The sequence below is a fragment of the Micromys minutus genome, assembly GCF_963924665.1.
Source record: "Micromys minutus genome assembly, chromosome: 1".
In the NCBI taxonomy this organism is placed as follows: Eukaryota; Metazoa; Chordata; class Mammalia; order Rodentia; family Muridae; genus Micromys; species Micromys minutus.
In genome coordinates this window covers 118,228,837-118,236,171 of record NC_137969.1, presented here as the reverse complement: position 1 = coordinate 118,236,171, position 7,335 = coordinate 118,228,837, and the positions used below count along the sequence as shown (strand labels likewise).

The 7,335-nt window shown below is 40.5% G+C and overlaps 1 pseudogene across 1 annotated transcript in view; it reads left to right on the top strand.

Annotated features, from left to right (window-relative positions):
- Window positions 1-7,044, top strand: part of LOC308439233 (E3 ubiquitin-protein ligase FANCL-like) — a 12,549-nt pseudogene extending 5,505 nt beyond the window's left edge. The window contains exon 2 of the transcript in view: window positions 6,170-7,044. The product of the transcript in view is annotated as an E3 ubiquitin-protein ligase FANCL-like (transcript). The remainder of the gene's footprint in view (window positions 1-6,169) is intronic.
- Window positions 7,045-7,335: the final 291 nt, after the last annotated feature.

Genomic DNA, 7,335 nt, shown 5'->3' with positions numbered 1-7,335 from the left:
CTCTTTCTCTTCCCTACCCATCCCTTTCCCCCTGGTGACTTCCTTGGCTTCAGTCCTTGGGGCCAGTGAACTCACCTGAAAGCAGCTCCCCAATAAGCTTGCCTTTAATATAATCTAATCTGCCTTGAGTTGGCTCATTTCACAGGTGGTGAAGAAATAACCTATCAATGACATTTTTCTCCCTTTTGTTGAAGACATAAAAAAACATCTTAATTATTTACTTAGCCATGTACAAGTAAGTGCTATTAAACATAATATCAGAAATTATTGTTCCTTATTCTAGCTTACCTTAAGCTAAGAATAAGTTAAAATTTATGAATTAGAGAAAAAACTCTGTTTGTTGAATGGAGATATTGTTATTCCACAAAGCTGGTCATGGTGGCTCATGCCGGCAATCCCAGCACGCAGGAAGTGGAGGCCTGAGGAGGAAGCGTGCAAGGGTTCCCTTGACTATAGAGTTAATTTGAAGCTAGCCTAGACTACAACAATGTTAAAAAGAATTCTTTTTGTCTGGCTGCACACTTTTAATTCCAGCATCCAGGAGTTAGAGGCAGGAAGATCTCTGACTTTAAGGCTAACCTGGTCTACATACCAAGCTCCAGGTTATCTGGTGTTACAGAGTGAGACACTGTCTCAAAACAAACAAAAGAGTAATTGCTTAAGAATTCCCCATCTTGTATACACGTGTACAGAAATTTCCTTTGGAAAAACAAGAATTATTTTGCAGTGATATACCATATTTAGTGATGTCACATGTGAACATGCTCAGCACAAGAAGACTTGGTCTAAATCCAACTGAACTCTCTGTGGACCAGAAAGAGAATGAGCAAGCATCCTTGTCAAATCTGCACAAAAGCTCTGCTGGGCCAGCGTCAGCTTTTGGGTTCACATAAAAGACATAAAAATGTATCTGTCTCCTTTGACCAGAAAAAAATATTTAGTCATTTAATTTCTAATTTTTCTTAAAGATTTATTAATTTATTTCACATATGTGGGTACACTGTGCCTGTCTTCTGAAACACCAGAAGAGGGCATTGGATCTCATTACAGATGGTTGTGAGCCACCATGTGGTTGCTGGGAATTGAACTCATGACAGCTGGAAGAACAGTCAGTGCTTTTAACTGCTAAGTCATCTCTCTAGCCCTAATTTCTAATTTTTAAATTCTGCATATGTGAGTATGTACACACAAATTGGGTGTCTGTGGAGGCCAAAGGTGCTGGATCTCTCCAGATCTGCAGTTATAGTAGTTGTGATCTGTCTAGCATCAGAGCTAGGAAATAAACTTTTGTAAAAAAAAAAAAAAAAAATAGTACACATTCTTAATACTGAGCTTAATATGTGGCTCTCTCTCTCTCTCTCTCTCTCTCTCTCTCTCTCTCTCTCTCTCTCTCTCTCTCTCTCTCTCTCTCTCTCTCTCTCAAGGACAGGGTCTTACCATTTAGCCCTGGCTGGACTGGAACTCACTATGCAGATCAGGATGGCCTCCAGCCCACAGAGACCTGCCTGCCTCTGTATACCCAATGCTTGGGGTTAAAAGCACAAGCTATGATGCATGTCATATTGAAAGGGTCCATTCATTCCATTTTGTCTAGGCCATAGGTCATCCGAATCAGGAGCAGACTGTGAAAGTAGGTCATAGGTCATTGCTCCAGGAGCAGACTCCAAAGTCCAGGAACAAGACAATAAAATCCTCCATCAAGGAACAGCCTGAAAATAGCCACATGAATGGGAGATATCTTATCTCAGGATAGGCCATCTGTGCTGGGCAGTCCCTCTTGTGGTTAATCACTCACGACACAGGAATGCAGTCCATCTGGGCATCCTGGCACCCACCAATGAAATTTTAGATTACCTAACCCTAACATAGTAGCCAATGGAAATTGTACTAATGTCAGAGCTTTGACCCCTACCATTCACACTTGAGAATAATTCACACTATTCCTTCTACAGAGTTGCCCCAGCTCCCTAGAAGAAGGCCCGCACACTTTTGTCTGGGGTCATCCACCTTTTGATGGTGGTGACCCCGGTATGCTGGTTGTTTCTGAAGAATAAAGTATGTGTTATTACATACTATTTGAGTCTGGTGTCTTCAGTAATTCCAGAACCCCAACAATATGACCTTTTTAAAAATGGAATTATCAGCCAAGCACGGTTGCACATCCCAGCAACCCCAGCTCTCAGGGGGCAAGACAAAATTCCTAAGATCAATGCAAAGCATAAGGAAATATATAAATAGAATAAAAATTTTAAAGGAGGGAGGACAAAAGATACACCTCAATGATTGCTAACATACAGAAGGCCACTTGTAAAATTAAGTACTAAATTCTTTGATAGGCTTCAAACATTGTCTAAAAGGTTAAACTTCAAGCAGCATTTGCTGAATTACCGTGTTGACTTCCTGCTCAGAAAGCACATTGCTACTCCCATGTATGTGTGCCATACAGTGTTCTCATTTAAAAAATGCACTCTTGACTTTATGAAATATGAGAGTGGCTCTTCAGACCAGACATTGCCCATCATTTGGTCCTAAAGTGAAGCAAGAGAGTTGAGCAGATCAGTGCCAGCAATCTGGAGCTTGCCCAGGCAGGGACAATGCACAGCCCACTTTCTGTGAACCAATTACTGACTTCAAAGCAAGCAGCCCTTCCTATAAACTTTCCTTTGGTTTTGTCTCAGTGCTGGTGCCATGCTCTGTTGGGTTAAGCCCTGAATAAATGGTCTATCCTGGGGAGGAGGGTGCCATGAGAGAACCAAAACCAAGGAGATGGGGAGAAAGCAAAACAGGAATACAATAAATCAAAGGGCTTTGGAGGTAACTGCCCAGTAGTTCATCCTGTGGACCATATAAAAAAATAGAGATGAGACATTTTAGTTGCCTAACAGCTCAGAATGCCTATTTTACTTATTACCTCCATCAAGAGATTGTTAAACTCCAATGGCCATGGTAGACTTAAATCCCAGCCATGGGAGGCTGAGGCAGGCAGATTTCCATACATTTCAAGCCAGTATGGTATATCAGGGAGTTTCCTGGCCACCCAAGGCTACATAGCAAGTCCTTGTCTCCCAAACAAAACAAAAGCTTGGGTATGGGGACAGTGGGTATTAAACATTGACAAATAAGAATTAAGTCATTAGGACCTCTGCCCATATGTTACAGTTGTATAGCTTGGTCTTTAATAGTAGTAGCAAGAGCTGTCTCTGACTCTGTTGCCTGCCCCTGGAACCCTTTCCTCCTATTGGGCTGCCTCATCTACCCTATATAGAAGATCCACCTAGACTTACTGCAACTTGACATGCCAGGGTAGGTTGATATCCATGGGAGACCTCTTCTTTTCTGAAGAGAAAGTGGAGGAAAAGTGCATAGAGGCAGGGAAAGACATGGAGGCAAGCATTTCCACAGCTGTGATTGGGTATGGCTACAATTCTCCACCTCTTTACATCTTTGCCAACTAGGAAGGGGAAACCAGATATAAAGCAGGACCAAGCTGCAAACCTCCAGAGCTATCCCCAGTGGCCTACTTTCTCCTCTAAGGCTTCATTTCTATATGTCCCAAACCTCGCAAAACATCTCTACCAGCTAAAGACCAAAAGATTCAACCATAGGAACATCTAGGGAGACATTTCACATTCAAACTGTGAAGACTGTCAACAATTTTAATGCTGTATCTTTAAGGTCTCCAATGAAATTTAAAATTGTGTCTCTGTGACAGGAAGTTCGCTTGTTTTTGTCTGGCAGTTAAAACTTTCTTATTACCACAGTGGCCATAAGAAAAAAAATCCATGTGGATTTTCTGCTCTGTATATGCTCTATTATGTGATGTTGTGTCCTTGGGCTTGTAAAAAAGACAGGTATTTAGAAGGAAAGTTGTGTGTAGATATTTGGAACTTCAAAAATATTTACCCTAGCGATCCACTGGCTGCATTTATGATTCTACAATGTTGACAACGGCAGCTTGCTAGTCATTCGTCACATTGATCCTTTTGGGAATGTAAGATCCTTAATTAGGATACTTTGAAAAGTATAATAGCATCATTTTAATTAGGCATGAATTTTACTTCAACAAACTCAGTAAGGAAAAACATTGTTTTTTAATGAAAAGACCAGTGAGGTTTTTTTGGGCTAATGAATAGGATCTTTCAGTTTCATAGATGCAGAGAGCTGCAATCCTAAACTCTTGATATGTTAGGAAAAACTATTGTTAAGCAACATGATGTATTTTTTTTTTACTTAGTTAATTTACTTTATATCACCACCACAGTTTGCCTTCCCTCCTCTCCTCCCAGTCTATTGGGAGATGAACTATCTTCCCTCAAAACATGAGTCAAGGCTGGGCATGAAGATGCATGCCTTTAGTTCCAGCACTCAGGAGGCTGAGGCAGGTACCTCTTTGCATTCTTGGCTGTCAGGGCTACACGGATGCCATTTTCCCCAATTATTATTGTTTTAAGGGATGGATGATAGATAGATAGATACATAGATAGATAGATAGATAGATAGATAGATAGATAGATAGATAGATAGATAGATAGATAGATGGATGGATGGATGGATGGATGGATGGATGGATGGATGGATGGATGGGCAGGTGGGTGGGTGGAAAGGTAATTTATCTCTTACTCGTACTAAACCTTGACATTAATTCTTGAGTGTAAGTCAAGAATATCTACACAAATTCTCTGCAGTGCTCATGAAAGAAATGTATGAATTTTATTGTGCACATTATTCAACCAGACTTGGGAAAGCATCAGTAAGTGACACAGGAATACAAGAAACAATGAGTCTTACTGGCCCATCTGAGTAAATGAGCACATGCTTTTAACAGTCTAACATGAAGCTTTACATTTAAAATAGTGGACACTATTTTTAAACACAATATGGTTCTTCTGAATACACAACTAATTCTCCACACATTTGTGTTTGCTGCCTGGAGCTATAATTTATTTCTGCTTCCCAAACAATCTCTCCCTTCATATACCATACCTCTAAATCCATCCTTCATGAGTGTAGGATATTTATATAACATAGACCTTTCCCTGTTTAATTTGCCAATCTAAGCCTTGCTTCATTTTAAAGAAGCATTGGAGGGAATAAACTTGTGGAAATAGAACTTGGCCCCAAATTTTCTGTGTGGGCAGATAGAAAGACATCTGTGTAGTGGTGATCTGGGAACCAGGGCATTCCACTAGTTCTTGTTTTTTCAAGGATGAAAGAAGGGAAAAATGTAACCATAGAAATGTTCCCTCCAAAAACACAGACCTTAAACAAATCTCCAAAGCCTAGAAAACACAGGAAACTAGAGCTCCCACCTTCCGACAGAGAACCAAGCATCACCATTACAGAGAGCTGCTGGCAGTGATTCCTTTCCCAGACAGACACATCCCACTAAGACACAGCCTTTTTCTCTAGTGAGGGCAAGATGCTTTAATTCTACTCAATTAAATGTTTGTTAACAAGTGTGGAAACAAACCAAATGTCTAGAGTTTTCTTTTAAAAGTATCACTATTGGCATCATGATTAGCATTGCACATTCATGGCACTGCACATGTGTAGAAGTCAGAGTTAACTTCTACTGTGGGATCTGGCGATAAAACTCAAGCCATCAGGCCCATGAGGCCCCTCTACCTGCTGAGGCATCACATTTGGCCCTAACGTTTTCATAAGGAGAATTATTCAGTGTGTAGGTTCAGTCTCTGTCTGTTGGAGACATTTAAATCCTGGATTAAGGATGTACTGTAGACATGTCTTATGGTTGGAATGGGCAGCACTACAGTGGACATAGATCTCTTTTGGTCTAAATGTAACTGATAACAATTAATATTTGGATAAAGCTATTTAAAAGCCTAAAGCTTCTCTGGTCAAAGAAGCTAAATTATGGGTTCACAATACTTAAATTAATAAAAACAAATATTTAGTATATGCCTATCATGCTATATACTGTCAGATGTTAGGGAAACAGCTGCCAGCAAAACCCCCTGATGTTTTACCACTCACATCAAATTTGGTGGCCAATGGTTAAAGTAAAAGAGAGAATTTCACAGGTGTTAGAATTCCTTCAAGGGAACAAAGGGTGAAGGCCGTGGTGGCAACATGGAGTTTTCCAAGGACCAGCTAGACCCAGAATGAGACAGTCACTGCAGAAATACTCCAGCTTTCCAGGGCACCCCAGTTTCAAGGACCAAGCAACTCCCAGGGAAGCAATTTCCACCTAAGAATAGTGGTGCCTAAAGACCTGCAGCTGAAGAAGGCAAGATTACTATGTCACTGGCAGCTGAAGAATATACTTAATGAATACTATCAAGTAGTCTACAGAGAATGAAGCAGTCTCCTGATCTATTGAGCTTCATGATGGAGTTAAAGATGCTCTTGGAAGTTGCTTTAAAGAATAAACAAGAGTTGTGTGTACAACCACCTTCTTGTAGTTTCTGCAAAGACCTTCTTACTGAGATAGGAGCCGTTGGTTGGGATAACCTTTTGTGTGTGGATACTTCCTTCAGCACCATCAAGTTAAAACCAGACAATGTTTCTGGTAGAAAGCACCTAATCACTAAGAAGGCAAAGTACCCCATAGAGCCACCAGATTGCATTGTGGACTTTCCTGTTTCCTGGACGCCACAGAGCTCCTTGGAAAGTGTTTATAGACAGTTCTTGGCAGCATTAGAGATGCTGAAGGTGTTCTGGGATATTATGGATGAAATTGATGACAAGACTTGGGTGCTAGAGCTGGAGAAACCTCTCCAAAGTGAAATAGTACGCAGGATTGCATTAGGGAATAATGTTCCCATAAACATAGAGGTAGACCCCAGGCATCCTAACATGCTTCCTGAGTTTTGCTTTCTTGGAACTGACCATGTGACAAAACCCCTAGGAATCAAGCTGAGTGGGAATGTTCATTTATGGGATCCAGAAAATAGTCTTCTACAGAATTTGAAAGATGTTTTAGAAATTGATTTTTCAGCTCGTCCTATCTTGGAAGAATCTGACTTTAGCATGGACTGTGGTATATGTTATGCCCATAAACTGAATGGTGCCATTCCTGATTAAGTGTGTAATAATACTCACTATGGATGAGTGGCTGAGAGGGCTGAGCACCAGCAGACAGAGTTTCAATGTCTTCTTTGGTTAATGTCCCTATTGTAGTAAGCCAATTACCCTGAAAATGTCTGGGAAAAGACCCTGAGTGGAACCCACCTGTGAAGAGATGGAATGCTGAAAAAGACTGTTTAAAAATAAAAACCAAAAAAAAAAAAAAAAAAAAAACAATTTATTTGATGACTTCAGAGAAAATACAAAGCAAGTCACACTGATACCAGCAGGCAGAATATAGTGATTCCA